Source organism: Narcine bancroftii, chromosome 4 (genome assembly GCF_036971445.1).
Source record: "Narcine bancroftii isolate sNarBan1 chromosome 4, sNarBan1.hap1, whole genome shotgun sequence".
Classification (NCBI taxonomy): domain Eukaryota; kingdom Metazoa; phylum Chordata; class Chondrichthyes; order Torpediniformes; family Narcinidae; genus Narcine; species Narcine bancroftii.
The window spans coordinates 279,523,232-279,545,510 of record NC_091472.1 but is presented as its reverse complement, the minus strand read 5'-3'; the positions used below and the strand labels follow the sequence as shown (position 1 = coordinate 279,545,510).

At 36.6% G+C, this 22,279-nt stretch overlaps 1 protein-coding gene across 4 annotated transcripts in view; it reads left to right on the top strand.

Annotated features, from left to right (window-relative positions):
• Positions 1–22,279, top strand: part of thsd7ba (thrombospondin, type I, domain containing 7Ba) — a 1,034,072-nt gene that overhangs the window by 156,398 nt on the left and 855,395 nt on the right. For all 4 annotated transcript variants that reach the window (XM_069935130.1, XM_069935128.1, XM_069935129.1 and 1 more), the window contains one exon: positions 11,559–11,802. The gene's annotated coding sequence lies outside the window, so the exon portion shown is untranslated. The remainder of the gene's footprint in view (positions 1–11,558; positions 11,803–22,279) is intronic.

Here is a 22,279-nt window from a genome sequence, read left to right as displayed (position 1 = left end):
GCAGTTAAAAAGTGGAACAAGCTTCCAGAACAATAAATGCTATCAGACATGATTCAATGGTTACATTTAAACCTCAGGAAATTAATGATAAATTTTGTACATTTTTGAGAAATTGTATACCTTTGAAATATTGGAAGATGAAGCTAAAATTGATAATTTTGTCTGATTTTGTTTTACCTTCTTTGAAGGATACTGATATTAAGGATCTAGATGCTTCTTTTACTGTTAAAGAAGTGATGGAAGCACTTTGATGTATGCCTGGTGGGAAGTCTCCAGGGGATGATGGTTTTACTTCTGAATTTTATAATGAATTTCAGGATTTATTAATTCTTTTATTGATGGATGTATTGAAACAGGTAATGGAGACTGACTCTTTCCTGGATTCTTTTTCTAAAGCAATTATTACAGTTATTGTTAAGGGTAGAGACCCACTAAAAGCAGGATCTTTATAGACCTGTTTCTTTATTGAATGTAGATTATAAAATTGTTGCCAAGGTTTTGGCTAATAGATTAGCTAAGTATTTGCTAGATTTGATTCATGTAGATCAGGCAAGTTTTATTCAGCAGATAATATTGATTTCTTTAATTAATGTTTCTCGGGAGCAATCCGACCAACCAATAGTAATTTCTCTTGATCCAGAAAAGGCCTTTTATAGGGTGGAATGGAATTTTTTGTTTCAAGTTTTGAAAAAGTTCAATTTTGGGCCTCTTTTTATTGTTTGGATTAAGGCTTTGTATAAAAATCTTACTGCTAGGGTTGTGACAAATGGACAGGGTATCTTCATCTTTTATGTTATGAAGATTGACCAGACAAAGCTATCCTTTGTCATCAGCTCTATTTGCATTGGTTATTGAACCCTTGGCTCAGATATTAGACAAGATAGTAATATTAAGGATATTAAGGTGAAAACAGACGAGTATAAAATAAATTTGATTGCAGATGATATTTTGATATATTTAATGCAACCTTTTTGTCTTTGGGGAGTCTGCATGATAGGTTGGAGCAGTATGGCGAAGTGTCAGGATATAAAATTAACTGGGAAAACAGTGAAATTATGCCTTTAGCTGAAATGGATTATTCATTTTGTAGACATATTGTGAAATTTAAATGGTCTGACCAGATTAAATATTTAGGTATCATAGTAAATAATAATTATAATCATGAGCTGAATTATTTACCTTTATTGTCTTCTTAACTTTATTTATAAGATATAAAATACAAATAAAAAATAAAACTAATACCTTACATGATGCATAATCTCCCTTACTACTCACCCCCCCCGCCACCCTCCCCCCTACATCCCACCCCAAATTACCCCTACAAAAAGAACCAAAAACATATATTGGTTAATTATCCATTGCTGTGGAGTGTGCCAAACCCCTAACATCTTTAAACAAAAAGACACTCAAGATGTATCCAAGCCCATACATTTCAAATATGGAGTCCATGTTTTAACAAAAAAGGAATAGGTATTACATAAATTATATGTTATCTTGTATAAATACAAGATCTCAATTCATTATTCCAACTATGTACATTCTATTCAATATCATTCTTCCATGTAATTGCAAATAATTTCCTAGCTACAGCCAAAGGTAGATAAATAATTGCAATATGAAATTTGTCCAATCTTAAACCTGTTGATAAGGTTGGAGTATAACCCATTAAAAAAAGTAATGAATCAAATGTTAATTCAAACTTGAATAAATCTTCCAAAATCTTCATAATTCTTTCCCAAAATAGTTTAACTTTTTCACAAGTCCATACTGAATGTAGAAAAGTAGTAATCGGTGTACCACAATGAAAACACAAACCTGAAGAACTAAAACCATATCTTTTTAACTTCTCAGGAGTTAAATACAACTGATACAAAAAAAATTGACTAAACTATATCTCACATTAATCAATTTAGTTACACTATCTTCATATATCGTCATCCATTCTTCCTGAGATAATAAAATAAATAAATCCTTCTCTCACTTACTCTTCATTTTATATAAATCTGGTTTAATCATCTTCTCTTGAAACAAGGCATACATTTCAGAAATAAACCCATTTTTTCCACCATCAACAATTAAAATTTCAAATTTAGTTTGCCTAGGTAATATCAAATCACGTCCAAAATTATCCATTAGTAAATCACGCACTTGATAATATGAAAATAAAGAATTTGGCAATATCCCAAATTTTTCTTTAAGTCTAATGAAAGAAAGAAACATACCTGCCTCAAAACAATCCTCTACCAATTTAAAACCCTTCAAATCTCAAGTTTTCAAAGAATAATTATTCACTGAAAAAGGAATTATTTTATTCTGATATAATGGAGTTTTAACTGAAATTTTACCTTTTGTTCCTATAATTTGATCTCTTTAAAACCAAGTCTCCATCAGGTGTCTCAATACTGGTAACTTATAATTTTGTAAAAGATGGGGATTCCATTTATATATAAATTGATATATATTAGGTTCAGAAATCTGTGCTAATTCACTTTATCCCATATAGTTGATCAATATCAAACATCGTATTAATACATTTTAATTGAGCGGCTTCATAATAATTCTGAAAATGTGGTCATTGGAGTCCTCCAAATGCACATTTCCACGTCAATTTTTGTAATGATACACTAGATAATCTTCTATAAAAATATCCACACTGATGCATTTAATTCTTTAAAAACATCTTTTGGAATTAAACAAAGAATAGATTGAAAGAGATATTGAATACATGGAAATATATTCATTTTAATACAATCCACTCACCCTATTTAAGTTAAAGGTAAATCCTTCCATCAATTCAAATAGAATTTGATTTTATTTAGTAAAGGTACATAATTTAATTTGTATAAACTTTGATAATCAACATCAACAATTACACCTAAATATTTTAATTTTATTGGACCACCGGAATTGTGTAATCTGTTTACAATTTAATAATCCTCATCTGAAATCAATAATATTTCACTTTTTTACCAATTAACTTTATAATCTGGGTGAAGGCTTTATATAAATATTTGTCAGCTAGGATGGTGGCAAATGGACAAATATACTTCATTTAATTTGACTAGATTAACTAGACAAGGTTGCCAGCCTTATTTGCATTGGTTATAGAACCATTGGCTCAAGCTATTAGATAGGATGTTATATTAAAGTAGGTGAGAAAGAGTATAAAATTAATTTGTTTGCAGATGATGCGTTAATATATTTAACACATCCTAAAGAATCTTTGGGGCAACATTTATTGTCCAAAATTAAATATGATTTAAATTGGTGGAAAGATTTACCTAATTTTAATTGTGTCAAAATGAATATCTTTCCCCGAATTCAATATCTTTTTCAATCTATCCCTTGCAAGATTCCTCAAAAAATTTTCAAAGATCTGATTGGTTTGGTGAGAAGGTTTTTGTGGACAGGTAAAATGGTAAGGGTGTCACAAAAATTAACTTGCATGTTTGTATTAGGAGGGTTACAACTTACTAATTTTCAGCATTATTATGAATCGGCACAGTTGAAATTTATTAATAGGATGTTTGAAGTGGATAAACCTTTGACATGGGATAATATTGAATTATCTCTGATTAATGAGAAGAGGATGGATCAGTTTATTTATAGATGGAATTCTCAGTTACTACATAATTATGATTTGCCTGTGTTGAAACATTTAATGGAATTATAGACTAAAAAGAATGAAATTATAGGTACTCAAGGTAAAATTTTGTCTAAAACTCCTTTGTTTCAAAATAAGCTATTTTCTTACACTTAATAATCAACTTTTGAAGTTGTGGGAACATAAAGAAATAAAAATTGATAAAAGATTGTTATGAAGCAGGATATTTTATTTCATTTCAAAGAATGAAAGAGAAATATCGAATATCTTCAAATACACTTTTTTTCTTACTATCAAGTTAAAGCATTATTGTTGGATAATTTTAGGCACCTAGGCGGTCTAAATATGAAATTTTATTTACTGATGGTGGTAAGAAGGGATTTATATCTGAGATGAATGCTTTATTGCAGAATAAAATGTTTAAGTCAGATGTTTAAAAATCTAAATTTAAATGGGAAAAAGATTTGTCTATTTCTCAAGATGATTGGATGACTTTATGTGAGGGATAAGTATGTCTAAAATTGTAAATGTAAGGTATAGATTGGGCCATTATAATTTTCTTCATCAGTTATACTTCAGAGAAATTAAGGAAATAAAAGTTTTTCTTCTGATTTATGTTTTAGATGTCATATGGAAGTTGTAAGTTCTTTCTTACATTCGACATGGTTATGCGAGACCGCGAGGCCTTTTTGGTATAGAATTAAGGAACTTTTGGAATCTATTTCCAAATTTAAAATTTCATTTGATCTTTTGGGTTATATTAAGAAATTGAGCATGTAGGTAAAATTGAATAAGTTTCAAATTGCTTTTTGAGACGAGTAGGAAATGTTTGACAATTACTTAGAAAAATGAATATTCAGTGATGGCATTTGGAAACGAGATCTTGCATTCCATTGGAAAAGAAAACATAATTTATGTAATTTTTTTGTTAAAACTTGGAGACATGGGGTTGAATGATTAATTTCATCCATCACATTGATGGTGTTTGCTCCTCATCATGGTAAACAACTGACTGAGAGTTTTATGTCACGTGATCTTTTTCCTTTTCGGGTAGTTTAGAGGGGGGTGGGGCAGGGTGGATGGGTTAGGGAAGGGGGTGGGGGTTTGTAAGGGATAAAATGTTAAGTACTTGTTTGTACCTTTATTGTATGATTTATTATGAATATTAAATAAAATTTAATAAACTACTTCTCGGGGAGGGGAAGGGCACAGTATTAACAAAACTTGCCCAGATGAGAAATCCTGATTGGCTTTCAAATCCCACCCCTTTATGGTCACATTCTCCTCATACTAATTTGATGATACATGTTGTAATACTTGTTAATGATACTAATGGTCATGAGTTTGTTGTCAATGTATATGTGCACCAAAATTCTAACTTGCTGCAGCCAAACAGAAATAACAACTACAGTAGCATACATTATATTAAAAAAGAGATAATACATACAAAGGATGGATAATAAGAAAAATAAATACATTGTGAGGTGAAATTCTTCTGTTGCATTCCCTATATTTGCAAGCTTGCATGAAAGATTTATTCGTAATACCTCCTTAAATTTTTCCTTTAACTGGCTGACCGTACAGTATATTGATTTTAGTTTACGTCAGACCTGCTGCATATTATTTCTTTTCAGGCCTTCCATTCCTTTGATCAAAGATACAAAAATACAAAATTAGTTATCGAAGCCAAGGGAAAAAAATCCTGAAGAATATTTCAGTATTCGCAGTTAAATGCAGGAACCCCCTTATCCAAGGTCTGAAATAGAGGCAAACAAAGCTGTGGAATAATTAATCATTTGTAATCCTTTGATATGAGTTGAAATTCTTTATCTGAAAATGTAATGGAACATATTCCTATCTTTTTGGTATTCTTTTCAATCATTATCCATGCAAAATGCAGATCAAATTTCCTTATGTTCTGTGGCATTCAAGCCAATCTCACAATGATATTCCTCAATTTTTGTACATTAATTTACGACGTTCTGTGTTCACTGCCTCAATGAGATTCAATTTATGCAGAATCATGGATGGAATTTTGCTGTGTATCAATGCAATGATACTAGTTGAGACAGACCCAAACTTATTTGACATTTGATCCATACAGCTAACAATGCGAGATTTTTCTGAAACATCTAATTAAAGTAGAATACTAAATAAATGAGTATTAACCTAATCTTTGTGTCAGTTGCTCTTGATTCTTATTCTTAGTCTGCTTTCTCTCTCAAAGTATGTTTTTTTAATTGGAAGGTAATATTTTCTGAAATTGCTGCCAAGAACACTCCAACTTTTTACAAAGACTGCACATGAGGACCGCTTTCCACCCCGCAGATGATGTGATTTGCCATTTAATATTTCATTTTCCTTGCGCTGAGCACTTTTTGATTAGCAGATAGTTGGCCTTAATATTTTTAATTAAAAAGACTCCCAGTATTGTATTAAATAGGGATTGTGTTTATAAGGTTAAAAAATTAAAAATGTTAATTTTGTTTTCAAATTAGAAATAGTTAATGACAGTTTTCCTTGTTCATTCTTGGGTGTGCATTTTATAGATGTTTATTGCCCACTCCCAGTTTTCCATTTTATTGACCTATTTGAAGGTTATTTGGAACCAGCAATGGTGGTGTGGTAGTGGAGTAAGGATTATAGGTTTTCTTCCCTGAAAGATTTTTCTCAAAACAATTCAATTCTTGTGATAATCCAATATATAAATAGGCATTTGTTTACCAACATCAATTTTTTTTAAAGAACTAGGATTTTTAAAATAGATTAAAAATTTGAATTTTGCCATCTGTTATATTGGTCTTGATTATTGTTTGGAGCACGTAAATGGCCACATCACCATACCAGCTGCAAACATCTGAAAAACGGCAGAATTTTTTCATTAATAAAATAATCATGAAATAAGGTAACAAATATTAAGCAAGTATGCATAAATTTACTTTTATGCTTTGTAATTAATTTATAGGAGTTTGTAATGCACCTTCAAGCATGTTAAGGGTACACATTCAGAATCTACATACAGATGGCCTCTACAGAATTAGGTTTGGCTATCACAAGATGCATACAACTAATTTCCCTTGTTCTATATTTCTTCAACTTTCATCTATTTAATTTTGATATTCTGCAGTTTAATTAAATCCAGAGGCTGGGATTTATGCTCTGGTAACTCCCAATATTCATAAACAATAAGCAGCAATTTAACAAATTGCAAATTAATGTTATTACTAATTTTGTTGTCATACAATTTAAATTTAATAACTTAATTAAAATTTTATGTAGGTTTTATGGCTATTACAAGGAATATTTTTGATATCTGAAAATTTAGCCTTTTTTAATGATTGGTGGCAAAGTTCTGTTTGTTACATAATTATAAAACCAATTCTTTGAATGAAGGCCAAGTTTTAGTAAATAGGAATGAAATAAACAACAGTCATTTATCTGTATTATGATTTGTGCATAAATTTTACATCTTTGACATTACACTTTTCAACCATAGTCACTCAAAAGATGTGCATATTAAAGCCAAGAGGAAAGGAGCTGGACAATCATCCTATCACCACCCACCATTCCTACCACAATGCTCTCCCTTCAAAAGTAATTGTAATTTTGATTAAGTAGCAGATCAAAACTGCATGCAAGAAGTAAAATAAAAAAATAATATTTTTACAGAAGGTGGTGAGCATTTGAAACACACTTCAAGAGGAATATGTGGAAGAGAGTGCAATTACATCATTTAGACAAGACATGAATAGGAAAAGATTGGAGAGCTCGGGGCCAAGTACAGTTAAATGGGATGAGCTCAGATGGGCAACCTGGTTAGCATGGTTGAGCTGGGAAGAAGGGCCATCTTTTCATGCAGCGTAGCTCAATGTTGTTCATATTAAATTATCAGTTTCAATTTAAGTGAAGCAAATTTCAAAAGAATATTAAATCATTTGATTAATTGTTGAAATGAAAAAATAGGTTAATCATTTTAAACATTAGCTTGTGGATTTTTATTTTAAATGTTTATGGCGAAACTAGCAGAGTTAAATTTAGAAATTAAAATGGACAAATTTATGTCAAAGTCAACTTTCTGAACAAAGATGATCATTTTATAAGTGCCACGTAGAGCATAAATTATTTCAATTACTTTCCACATCCCATTTGAGAACACTTCCACAGCTATAAAGCAGCTCATCTGAAATGCTATAATCAACGTCTTGAAAGACTGCTCTTGTGTAATAATTGATTCTGATTCTGTGCCTCGACTCTTGAGTCACAAACCATGGAATCAGCGTTTGGCAAAAGAATACGAAGGCAACAAAATTAAAAGGAAACCATGCCTGGAGGAGTGCTCGTTTGCTGAAGGTTAACAAACCATGGAAAGCTAACGTAATTTCAGAACAAATCATAATTTCTACTCTGAATTCAAAATTTCAGCTTTAATTTATTCTTCATCATGTGAAATATGTAATGCTAATGAGTTTATTGTTAAATACATTGTTCAATGCATAGACGGACCAAATTCTTACTTGCTCCATCCACACATGTATTTTATTTAAATAAAAGAGCTACAATAGTATATCAATTAAAAATAACAATAAATGCAACAAGAAAGGTAGGTAATAAATATTCATTTATCCTCATGCAAAAAGTAATATTACAGTAGGGCAGAATTTCTTTTGTTAGAGCAGTCCATGATTAAACTAACAAGGGGAAGTTCAAGTGCCTGAAACTGTTATTGAACCTATCGGTGCTCCAGGCTTTTGTGCTTTCTACTCGGAGGTAGCTGTGTGAAGAAGTTGTGACCAGGATGAAGGGGGTGCTTGATGATATTGGCTATCTTCTCAAGGCAGTACCTCACCTGGATGTTGTCCGTGGATGGAAGGTCAGAGACTGTGAATGACCTGGCTATGGTGTTACCTTCTCTGTGTCTGGGCATTCGAATAACCAAACCAGGCTTTGAGAAAACCAGTGAGTATAATTTCCACAGTATATCTGTAGAAGTTCAATAAGAGCATTCAACAACTTGCCGAATCCCCTGGACTCCTTCGAAAGCAGAGGCATTAGTGTGTCATCTTCATGATTGCCTCAATCTCCTGGCTCCAGGAGAGGTAGTCTAAAATACCTACTCAAGGAACCTGAAGGATCTGACACTCTCCACTTCCATCAATACAGATAGGTGTGTCACCCTTCAGAAAATCAACAATAAGCTGCTTGGTTTTGGCGAGTTTGAGAGCAGGATTGTTGTTCTGGCACCATCCAACCAGATTCTTGATCTCCATTCTGTATTCTGAGTCAGCATTTCCAGTTATTTGTCCTTTAGGGTACCTCCCATGCTTCTCCTTCACAATAGGTTGTTGTCCTCATTTCTGATGCCCTATGCTGCTCCACTGCTCCCTCTGAGTCTGCTACCTCTTGTGCTTGCTGTTGTGCACTTATGTTGGGCATAGACCTCTCAGATACAGGATTTTACTTACAAATAATGTCATCTCCTCTAACAGGCCATTTAAAGCCTGCACAGAGCCACTGACATTAGGTTCGGGCAGCTGTACCCTTGGAGCATTTCTGAATTTATGCTCTTCACTCTTCTGGGTCTGCACCAGCGGCAGCATTGCTGTTACAACAGCTCTTGCAGCACCACCATTTTTATAAATTCACCTGTTGAGATAGACAAACTGGAGTGGGTTCGGGCCCTTTCTAAGGTCGGACTTGATTTATTCCATAATCGATCTCTCAAAGCACTTTATTATGGTAGATGTCAATGCCATTGGCTGATAGTCATTGGTACATGTCACCTTGCTCTCCTTGGGAACTAGAAAAATGGATGGCCTTTTAAAGCAGGTAGGGACCTCTGCCACATAGCAAGATGTTGGCTACAAACACTCCAGCCAGTTAGTTCACACAGATTTTAAGGAACCAAACAGACACAATGTCTGGGGTTTTTGAGGATTTTCTCTCCTGAAGGTTCTGTTCATGTCAGCCTCAGAAACTAGGAGCTCAGAATCAATGAAGGTTGTGGGGGTCTTGAGGGTGCTTCATTATTTTCCCTTTCAAAGTGAGCACAAAGGGCCTTGAGCTTGTCTGGGAGATGAATCACAGTTAATGAGAGTGCCCTGTTTCACCTTACAGGATGTGATGGCATCTGCCTGATATTCTAGATGAATGATCTCTTTAGTTGGTGTTGGCCTTCTGGAGTAGTATCTGCATCTCTATGTGTATTTCTGAATCTTCTGACCTAAATGCCACTGATCTGATCTTCACACATCTCTTGGTTCCTCTGTGGCTTCGCATCAGGATGCACCTGAATAGTCTCAGTTGGAACACACACATCCACACATTTTCTGATAACGTGGTATATTCATTCATTTCCATTGGCGAGATTTGAATATTGCCCAGTTCACAGACTTCAGATCATCACAAGTCGGTCTTCTGCCTCCCTGCACCACCTCTACAGTTTTCATTGCTTCATATTTCAGATTCACTTACAACCCTGAGATTCTTTTTTCTGAGGTGAAGCAGAATTACCACTTATTAGTAGTGCAAAAAAAATACATGTGAAAACAAATAAAGAACTGTTGATGGAAAACAAATGTAAACAAACTGCAATTCAGAGAGAACAAAAAAATTAATAAGAGTCCTTAAATGAATCTCTGATTGAGTTTGTTGTTGAAGAGTCTGATGGTGGAGGGGGAGCAGCTGTTCCTGAACCTTGGTGGTGTGAGTTTTAAAGTTTAATTTAAAAAAAATTAATCAATACAGCACGGTAACAGGCCATTCCAAAACACCGGTATGTTTTGAACAGTGGGAGGAAATTAGATCCCCCGGGAAAACCCATGTAGACATGGGGAGAAGGTACAAACTGCTTAAAGACATCGTGGAATTTGAACCCTGGTCTCGATCGCTGGCACTGTAAAGACATTGCGCGAACTGCTATGCCAATTGTGGCACCTATACCTCTTTCCTCATGGCAACAGCAAGAACAGAGCGTGTGCTGGGTAGTATGAATCCTTCTTGATTGTTGCTGCTCTCCTATGGGAGTGTTCCCTATAGATGTTCTTGATAGTTGGGAGGGTTTTGCCTGTGATGTCTTGGTCTGTGTCCACTACCTTTTGGAGGGCTCTACACTCAAGGGTACTGGTGTCCCCAGAGCCAGACCATGATGCAGCTGGTCAGCACACTTTCAACCACACATTTGTGAAAATTTGCCAGGGTTTCTGGTGTTGTACCAAACTCCATAAGCTGCTTGTTCGGTGTCTTCAGTTTCTGTCTGTCTGTATGCAGGAAGAAGGAGCACAGACTGGTGGTATGACTTTCCAAAGTGCGATTGTGGAATGGAGCAGTAGGCTTCTTAATGGTAGAGTAGCAGTGGTAAAAATGTTTCATCCAGGAGATGTGCTGGTGGTAGGTTAGGAACTGAATACAATGACTGTTTGGTTAATGAGGGAATGGGGCTTCTAGCACCATGCATTCAACTGTCATATGATATACAAGCTTTCCTTTCTCAAAACCTAAGCTGATTACAACTGGTCTCAATCACTACTTTTTGAATTTTAGTTCTGTGTTGGTTTCAAGCTAAACAATTTGAACTGATTAAACTGGATAGTCAATACCTCTGAAGGGACTCTCTTTTGCCTCTCTTTTTCTTGCTGTAAGGCATATTGTGGAATACAAATGGCGACTCTTTGCCTTATGGCAACTAAAGGAAATTTCGTATAATATTTCATTTTCTGATGAATTGCATGACAATAAAAGAATCTTGAATTTACCCATGCAATTACAAAGCATACTGATAACTGTTGTATATGTGGATCGTTGATTTTTTTAAATATTGTACATTGATCATATTTTGACAACTTTTAGGATAGACTTTGCTATCAACATCTCAATGAAATAACTGGTTTAATTGTAAATCACTTGTGATTTAATTGAGCAAATTGCCCTAACCTTATTCTTGTTCTTTTAATTACAGCTGACTTTGATTTCCCACGGAAGTTCATGTGGTCCTCTGACTCAAGAACTGTTTAGATTATCTCCCAAAACATACAACTGTTAATGATCTTTTGGAAGTCCATCTTGCTAAGAGGAGGTCCCAATGGATTGATAACTAGATAATGTTTATACTGGAGATAAACTCAAAAATCAAAAATTGCAAAAAGCTGATTATCAAAACTTCTTGGGGCAATAGTAGATGATAAATCCATCGGGAATTTTGGGTAAGAGCCACTGCATACTTAAAGTAAATTTTAAACATTTTTAATAGTTTAAATGTCTTAAATTTTACAAAATGTGTTACATATTTTGACATTGTTATTCTTATCTACTTAAACCTGTGGTAAATGGATGAACTTTATTAGTAATAACATTGCTATATATTACAATATGTTGACTTCTTAATTTAAAAGATGCTTTTAAATTACAAATGCAGCAATGATTTAGAGAAAGATCCTTTCATAACATAAAGAAACACTCCGATACTTCATTATTGATACTTAAGAAGACTCCCAGTGTTGTAGCAAAATTTGGAATGGACTGAAAAGCGATGTACAAAGAAAATCTTTCATTGCAAAGTGCAGCCGTTCTCAACTTTTGTTCAGCTATGGCCCCCTTAGGATTTCTCAAGTTTTATGGGTCCCCTTCTCTGTGAAGCAATTAAGTTTTGGTTTCTTCCGTACTTCTCTCCTACCGACTACATAAAATATATTTTGAGAAGTGAGATGAAAAGAAAACAAGGCTTTTACTTGTATGAATTGAAGCCCTCATGGGGCAGTAGGGCCCCCGTTGAGAATGGCTGGCGTAGAGCATGTACTTTTCTAATGTTGGTTTAGTTGGTATCTTAATTGGGAAGTGACGTTTTTCTAATTGTGCATGAAAGTCAAGTGTATTGTCAAGTTATTGTACAAGTGCACCCCAACAATATAGCGTTCCCTGGTCCTTGGTGCAAAACTTGCAGATACACAACCAGACATAAACATACAGACAGACAACAATACATATGCAGGACATATATTTCACTTTTACAAATAAATATAAATAAATGTTGCTTTGTACATATGAGAGTCTCGTATAGTTAGTGTGAGCAGTTCCTTTGGTCATTCAGCATTCTCACTGCCTGTGGGAAGAAGCTTTTCCTCAGCCTGGTGATGCTGGCTTTGATACTCCTATATCATTTCCCCAATGGGAGCAGCTGAAAGATGCTGAGTGCAGGGTGGAAGTGGTCTCAATGATTTTGCATGCTGTCTTCAGACAACGATCCCAGGAAATAATGACGATGGAGGGGAGGAGACTCCAGTGATCCTTTCTGCCACTCTTATTGTCCTGTGGATTGACCTCTAATCCATTTCTCTGTAGCAACTGTACCACACTATGATGCAGCCAGCCAGGATGATCTTGATAGCGTTCTATTGACAGTTGACATGAAGGTGATCGGTAGCCTTGCCCTCTTCAGTCTTCTCAGGATGTGCAATTACTGTTGTGCCTTCCTGACAAGTGAGGAGATTTTGAGTGTTCACGATAGTTGAATCCCAAGGAACTTGATGCTCTCCATTCTCCCTGTTACGGAATTGTTGATGTGTAGTGGAGGGTGGTGGTTCCTAGTCTTCTTGAAGTCCATGCTCATCTCCTTCATTTTGTCCACATTGAGACTCAGGTTGCTACATCTGCATCATTTCACAAAATTTCCACTTCTTCCTCTATAGTATGACTCATTGCTGTTACTAATGAGGCCAACTGCAAACTCGATGACATTGTTGGAACTGGATCTGGCGGTGCAGTCATGGGTCAGTAGCAGGAACAGGAGTTGGCTGAACGACATCCCTAAAGTGTGCCAGCGCTCAGCGTGACAGTGCTCAACATACTGCTACCAACCTGGGAAGACGGTTGTCTTTCTGTTAGGAAGTCTAGGATCTAGTTACGGAGAGGGGTGTTGTGTCCCAGCAAGGTCAGCCTCTCCATCAGCCTCTGGGGTATAATCATATTAAATGCCGAGATGAAGTCAATGAACAGCAGCCTGGAGTCATTGTGTAGGTGGATCAGGACAGAGTGAAAGGACCAGGCTAAAACATCATCTGTGAAATGGTTTCTTCTATAGGCAAATTGAAATGGGTCCAGTGTCTCTAGGAGGTGAGCTTTGATGTGTTCCAACACCAGATGCTTGAAGCATTTCATCATGGTGAAGGTCAATGTTATAGGGTGATAGTCATTGAGGACTGTTTTTGTCACCCTCTTGGGTACCGAGATGATGGTAGCTGTCTTGAACCCTGTGGGAACAATGGACTGCTGCAGTGAGATGTTCAAGATGTCCATGAAGATCTCCGTCAATTGGACTATGCAGTCTTTCATACCTGACAAGATATGTTGTCTAGTCCAGCTGCCTTGTGTGGGTTCCCCTTTGATAGGGTTCTCTTCACCTCAGCCATGGCTATGCAGGGGACCCGTTCATTAGGGGGTCATGGAACTTTCTTTGGTGTCTTCCTGTTCTTCTCATCAAACCGATCATAGACTGAAGGGAGGCATTATTGTCCTTAACTTCATTGTAGTCTTGATCCCTTTCCAAATATGACTTGTTTCACCAATGTCGCACAGCTGGCTGTGGATCTTCTGTGCGTAGCCCCGCTTTGCCTTTCAGATTGAATGGAAGAGTTCAGCCCTGGCTGATCGAAGTGGCATCCTACATCCTGTCCTAAATGCAGCATCATGAGCTTTGAGAAGGGTCCGGACATCTGCATCCAACCATGGTTTCTTGTTAGCCCTGGTTGTGAAGCATTTGATCTTGGTGACATCCTCAATGCACTTGCTGATGGAGCCAGTCACTGAGCTCATGTACTCCTCTCTATTTACATGACCATTGTAGGTGGCTGCCTCCCCGAAACAGCTCCAGTTTGTGGTCTCAAAGCAGTTTTGTAGTGCTGCTCAGATTGCTTTAATTAGTATGAGGATGTAATTGACTCATTGACTAAAAGATCCAAAGATATTATTTGAACTTTTTTATCCCATCCAGAACTAAAAATATTTCATGTTATTCATCTGTTCATGCAAATTCGTAAGTAAGATGAGTTTTATGCAATTAAAATGAGAATTGCTTCTAAACAACATGCCATAAAATCTATAGGAAATGTCAACAATCTTGTGTCTGTTTAATTTTTGAGATGACTTTTGCCCCAGTAAATTCATTTGTTTGTAATTGTATTATGTGAACATTTGCCTTGAAACTGAAAGTTTCAGGATACAACCTTTTTTTAAGAATTTAGCCTTTAGTTTAGTTGATCTTTTATTATGCTATTAATGCTGTATTGTTTAAAGATGAGATACTTACCTTACACAGTGAAGTTTCAGTGTTTATTTTGTCATTCACCTCATTGATACTTGTATGGCTTTTAGACATGGGCCACCAAGGGTATCAGGTCACCTCTTACTTCCAGAAACAAGGGATGAGTGTGCAACTCCGACCAATTCCATTCATTTGCCTACAAGAGCAGCTATTATCTTAAAATAGTTAATTGACTTTTAAGCATTCATAGGAGATTTTGACACTGAACGACTTTCTAGAAATGCAAAATTTTTTTAATATATGAAGCATAAAGCCTTCACTGCTTGCTTTGAATAAGATGCCACAGACAAAACAGCAAAGAGTTGTGTGGAAAATATAACATGTTTATTATTTTTATGCATGGATCAAGGATGTCTCTGGCTTGCTGACATGACTTTGAACATTAATCCATGAACATGACCATACTCCATTTGTAACCTTGACCAAAGTTGTTGCAATTCCTCACATTCAGATAATTGGTTTTAAGAGAAGAAATTGTTTGAAAAGGATTAAGAAATTTCATATTTTACACTGTGAATTTTCAGTGAGTTTTTTTAAGTGTTTAAGAATGAACTTTAATATTCTGGGTATGTTTCTTAAATGAGAAGCATTCCGTATTTGGACTGCGGCCAATGCAGGGGACCTGGCTAAGCTGACATTTAAAATTAAGTTTTTGGTAGTTTTCTGCCCTATGATTTTCTCCGGCTTTTAGGATGTCCTGTCCTAATGCAAAGCCATTTTGATGATGGTTAGAAAGACTTCCATCTGCCAGTTTGCACTTCGCAATTTGAGTAGAATAGATTCAAACTTAGCTAGTCACTACTAGCTTGCAATTTTATTTTGATGTATTTACGTTGTCACTATATTTAGTAGGAATTCCTTCACTCAGTACATGCACATTTCCAGTAATTAGAAAAGCTAATGTTGAATAGAGCTCTTAATTAGACATCAAAGTTCAGCAATTTGTTTAATTTAATTGATAATGACTGTGAGCTGAAATGACTGCCGTGACTGAAATAATCCTACTTCGTTATAAAAGGACTACTCTGTGCAATAATACCACATAGACTGAACATCTTGGACAATATGAAAACTCAAATTTCAGTAAAGATTCAGATCTGCTTGCTCCTGACTAATTTAGATCGGATTAGTTTTGTCAGTGCTCAGCCCAGGAAAATCTAAAATATTCCACCTTAGTGATGAAAAATTGAATCAGATTTGCTTTCCTGCTGATGTTCACCTCTCATGGAACAATAAAAACACCTGTTGTGGAGATAATTAGAGCTTTGTTCATCAACATTTTTAAAATTAGTTGTTCACAAGCTAAATGCTGTCCCACCCATCTTAGAGAGTAAATTTCTAAGAATGCAAAAGGTAGTTGCAGGAGTAAAGCTTTATCCCAGAAGGTAGTCTCTTTTAAGTTGTTTTCTTCAAGTCCATATTAATAGTTTCCATATAAATATACACCACTGGTGCTACATCTTCAAAACTTCCATCTATCAGTTAGGTTCATTGGGTATAACTACTCTTTATAAATACATTGTGGCTCTGTACAATCAGCAATTGTACATTTGCCTTTGCAGTTCCATTTCAACCTGGTAAGACAAATGGCCCAATGGTGGAGACTATAAATAGTCTTATGAATTACTTGGTTCATGAAGTGGTGACAAATGTTTTGTCTGGAATATAGAGGGGTGTTTATCTCGATAAAACACTTGAGGATATAATAGATTTATAAGGCCCAGAGCATGGTTTGGGTGATTCTTGCAGACCTCTTATTTAGATATTTATAAACATTCCCAAATTGTTTATAATCCATTATATGCAATGGGAAGATTCACCTACTGTCATGTACATTGGGAACAATAATGTGTCTTGGTTGCAAAGAGCAGGGCAGTTGGGTGGAAAGTTCAATCTATTGGTGGGAAGCTACAATGCCAAGGTACCTTTTAATTTTGATTGAGGAGCATATTGAGATAGAAAGGCTTTTTCTGAAGGTGTTTGAGAAGGTAGATACTAATTACTTTTTTTTTCTGATGGTGAATATTGAACTATTCAAATCTCTGAGATGGGCCAGTGTTCAGCGTAACAGTGCTCGATGCTCTTTTACCAACCCAGATAGACAGTGGTCTTTGCATTAGAAAGTCCAGAATCCAGTTATAGAGTGGGATGTTGACTGCCAGCAAGGACAGCTTCTCCACCAATCTCTGGGGAATGAACGTATTAAATGCTGAGCTGAAGTCAATAAACACCAGCCTGGTGTTGTTGTGCAGGTGGATCAGGACAGGGTGAAGGGACAAGGCTAAATCATCATCTGTGAAATGGTTTCTTCTACAGGCATAATGAAATGGGTCCTGCATCTCTTGGAAATGTGCTTTGATGCGTTCCAAAGCCAGATGCTCAAAGCATTTCATAATGGTGGAGATCAGTGCCACAGGGTTGTAGTCATTGATGCCTGTTATTGTCACCCTCTTGGGTTCTGAGACAATGGTAGCTGCCTTGAACCCTGCAGGAACAATGGACTGCTGCAGTGAGGTGTTGAAGATGTTCGTGAAGACCTCTGTTAATTGGTCTGCACAGTCCTTCAGTACCTGACCAGGTATTGCATGTTGTCTAGTCCTACCAAATTGTGTGGGTTCACCTTGGATTACAGATGCTTGAATCTTGAGCAATCAATGAGTTGTTAAGGAACTCCAGCAGTGGAGTTCCTCCAACCGCTCATTGTTATTAAGGGAAATAGATTTGTGATATAGGGTTGTTGTCTTTTCAAGTGCCAGAGCAGGTTTTAAAGCATAGATGCTATGAAGATTTCATCCAATTCCATTATATCAAGTCAAGTCAATCTTATTGCATAAATACAACCTGATAAAACAGCGTTCTCCAGTCCTCAGTACAAAATATGCAGACATACAACCAGGCATAACACTTTTACTGTTATGGACCATGGACTGACTTGCGCAGCTGTGTCGAGCTGTGCAGACAGAGAGAAAAAGAAACATTCAGAAGAGCAGTTGGAGTGACAGTTGGAGCAGCAGAACCGCAGCTGGAGTGGTGGAGACCAACTGCAGCTGTGTGAAAGACACATACCTCATCAGTTAATGAAGGGTTTAAAAAAAACACACAATTTGAGAACTGAGGGAAGCTATTCAAGGAAGCCTTGATAAAGGATTCGTAAGCTTATAACGATACAAAATCAGTGAAATTTAGAGTTAAAATTTAACCCCTTTGAATTGTGTCTTCTGTTGTTGCTGGTTTGAGGTATAACAAAGTGGGGTCTTGTCATCTGGGATAAATCCAAACCAATATGGGAGTTTAGAGGTTGATTGATTAATGATCAATTGTCTGAGTCTGATGATTGAGGAAATTCCAGTCTGGTGTAGGAAATTCCTTTGGTAAAGATAATTAAAAGCTAATGTGTGTGTAAAATCAATGGCAACAAACCAGCAGCCACGGATATAGAGGGATTTGAAAAATGCTAAAAAGCATGAGTTGGTGACTATAGCCAACAAGTTGGCAATTGTTTCAGTGAACCATAAATGAAAAAAAGGAAGGAGGAAATTGGCCACAAAACCAATGATCTCTTATGTTACAGAGGGTAATTAAAGGGAAAGTTCAACAAACATTAACTCCCATCGTGGCCAAAGGGGACTTGTTGAATCCCATCGTGGCCAAAGGGGACTTGTTGAATCCCATCGTGGCCAAAGGGGACTTGTTGAATCCCATCGTGGCCAAAGGGGACTTGTTGAATCCCATCGTGGCCAAAGGGGACTTGTTGAATCCCATCGTGGCCAAAGGAGACTTGTTGAATCCCATCGTGGCCAAAGGGGACTTGTTGAATCCCATCGTGGCCAAAGGGGACTTGTTGAATCCCATCGTGGCCAAAGGGGACTTGTTGAATCCCATCGTGGCCAAAGGGGACTTGTTGAATCCCATCGTGGCCAAAGGGGACTTGTTGAATCCCATCGTGGCCAAAGGGGACTTGTTGAATCCCATCGTGGCCAAAGGGGACTTGTTGAATCCCATCGTGGCCAAAGGGGACTTGTTGAATCCCATCGTGGCCAAAGGGGACTTGTTGAATCCCATCGTGGCCAAAGGGGACTTGTTGAATCCCATCGTGGCCAAAGGGGACTTGTTGAATCCCATCGTGGCCAAAGGGGACTTGTTGAAGCCCATCGTGGCCAAAGGGGACTTGTTGAAGCCCATCGTGGCCAAAGGGGACTTGTTGAATCCCATCGTGGCCAAAGGGGACTTGTTGAATCCCATCGTGGCCAAAGGGGACTTGTTGAAGCCCATCGTGGCCAAAGGGGACTTGTTGAAGCCCATCGTGGCCAAAGGGGACTTGTTGAAGCCCATCGTGGCCAAAGGGGACTTGTTGAAGCCCATCGTGGCCAAAGGGGACTTGTTGAAGCCCATCGTGGCCAAAGGGGACTTGTTGAAGCCCATCGTGGCCAAAGGGGACTTGTTGAAGCCCATCGTGGCCAAAGGGGACTTGTTGAAGCCCATCGTGGCCAAAGGGGACTTGTTGAAGCCCATCGTGGCCAAAGGGGACTTGTTGAAGCCCATCGTGGCCAAAGGGGACTTGTTGAAGCCCATCGTGGCCAAAGGGGACTTGTTGAAGCCCATTGTGGCAAAAAATTGACTTGTTGAATCTGATCATGGCAAAGGAAAAGTCACTTCTGGAAGAAATTGTTGAACCCCATTGTGGTTAAAAGAAATGGACTGTGTTGGCTCATTGCCCAAAAACCAAATCTGGGAATCAGTATTTGTTGACAATTATGTGTGCAGCCACAGGTTTCCAGAGGCCTTTCCTCTGACAAACATTAAAGCAAAGGCAATTATGAAGTCTTTGTTAAAGTATTTCACCTTTGTTGGCCTGCCTATAGAAATTCAGGCAGATCAGGGGAGTAATTTTATGTCATTTTTTTTCCAACAAATGGTTTATGAATTGAGAGTTGAACAGGTTGTATCTTCTACATACTATCCAGAGAGTCAAGGGGCCTTAGAAAAGTTCAATTTGACCCTGAAAAACATGATAAGAACTTACTGTTTTGAGAATAAAAGGATTGAGATGAGGGGATTCATTTGCTTTAATTTGCAGTGAGGGAGTCTGTCCAAGAATCATTTGGTTTTAGTCAATTTGAGTTGTTTTTTTTTGACATGAGGTGAGAGCTCCTTTAATGTTCTTAAAGGGTCAGTGGGTTAATAATGATGAGCATTTAATTTTTTTTGGATTATGTCTCCAAATTTAAGGAATGGTTGAATAAAGTTTGTAAAATGGAAAAGGAAATTTTAAAGGCCACTCAACAGAAGATGAAGGTTTGGTATGATTGTAAGGCAAAGGTGAGAAATTTTAAAACTGGTGACAAAGTGTTCGTTCTCTTTCCTACACATTCAAATCCTCTTAGAGCTAGGTTTTCAGCACCATGTGATAGTACAGATTCTATCACCAATGTGTATATGTATAGATTGTAGTGTAGGTTGACTGTGATTGGCTGAGAGTGTAGCCACACCTACTGGCAGGTCTTAAAGGATTGCTCCTAGCCAGACCAGGTCATTCTGGACTGGTCGACCTACTTGAAATATGCTCCAGTCTTTTAGTTAATAAAAGCCTTGGTTTGGATCAACAAGTCTTTGGTTCTTTTGATGCGCTCGACAGACCATATGAAGTTAAGTCTAAAATTAATGAGGTCACATGTTATTGAAACATCTAATCACATACAAGAAAGGTCTGTCATGTAAATATAATTAAGTCATATTTTGAACAGGTGCCTCACAGAGAGAATAAATGTTCACCAGAGGTGATGGTTATTGACCAGGATAATGAGGAGACAAGTAAAACATGTTTCAGAGAAGGTCTTGGGATGAAAAAATTGATTAGCCTCAGCTTGGAAAATTCTTTGGTTTTGCAGGACCTAGAAACAAAGTTAGCTCATTTCCGAACTTCAGAAAGGAAAGAAATGAGACAGTTACTTTTAAAATTTAAGAATTTATTTCTAGATGTACCTCAGAAAATTCCCCTAACTTACCATGAAGTTGATACAGGTGACGCTAAACCTATTAAACAACATTCCTATTGGATGAATATGGAAAAGTGCAGACTAGTAGATCAGGAAATTAACAACATGTTGAAGAATGGTATTATTATAAAACCTACTTCAAAATGGTGTTCACGTTGTGTTTTAGTGCCTAAGCCAGATGGAGCTGTTATGTTTTGACTGACTACAGGAAAATAAATGTGATAAAGACAGATCCTTATCCTATTCCTAGAGTGGGTCATTTTATAGACAAGGTGGAGAAGGCAAAATTTCTGACTAAAATTGTTCCTTTAACAGATAGGGTGAAACAGATTTCTGTCTCTAGCCTAACTTTGGCAAGTGTATTCCTTTTTAGGGAAGGCATCAGTGCAACTACTTGTAGTACTTCAGATGCACTCTCAGTAAGGCCCCATATAATTTTGAAATGCGTTATCCCTTCTATTCAAATCTCACAATTATTGCCATCATACCATTTGTATTCCTGTTTATTTGTTCCACCTGCATGTTGTGTATGATATCAACATTACCCTGTTTCCCACCATTTAAGAAAATAATCTCCTTTTCTGGTATAAATGACTAGATCATCTGTTGATAATGCTGATTGAGATATAAATATTTTCCAGGACCCAATTTCATGAGAATAAATTCTGATTCTGAGGATATAAGGCATTCTTGTCATCTTCATGTATTGCTGTATAGTCCATTATATTTTCCTGACGACTGACCAAATGTTAACCTAACTTTGGCTAGCTGCCTGAACCTACAAATTTCAGTTTAAAAGCCTGATTGATGCCACTGATATACAGTAAGTTAAATCTGATGATTAGTAATAAATGGACAGTATATTTGGATGTTTCTTCCATCCTGACTATGGGAAAGAAAAGCATGCAGATATTTGGTGAATACTTTTAATTTGAATACCAATCCATTTCCTGCAATTAGAAATGAAAACATGCAAGTTGGTTGATTGGTATCAGAAGAATTATCTTTTGCTTTTAGAAGTGATTAACTTATTTTTGATTTTTTTTTCACCTGGTCCAATCTTACTCAATAATGGAGATAGAATAAAAATTAAATTTCTCAAAAAAAATTAAGGAAGTGTGGAGTAATTTATTACATTCACTGTCTGCACAGATAAAATACATCATGCCCTCTTGTAGAAAGTGCTTTGATGACCCAACAGAAAATGGTTCTGTGGTTTTCCTTATCCCTAAAGAGGTGAAGATCTACAATAAATTTTGACTAATAAAGGCTCACTTTTCAATGCTGAGTCGATTTTATTTACTTTTAGGTGCCCTTCTGATTGTGTTTGTGTTCAAAAGCTTTGCCCATGTGATACTTTTCAATCGT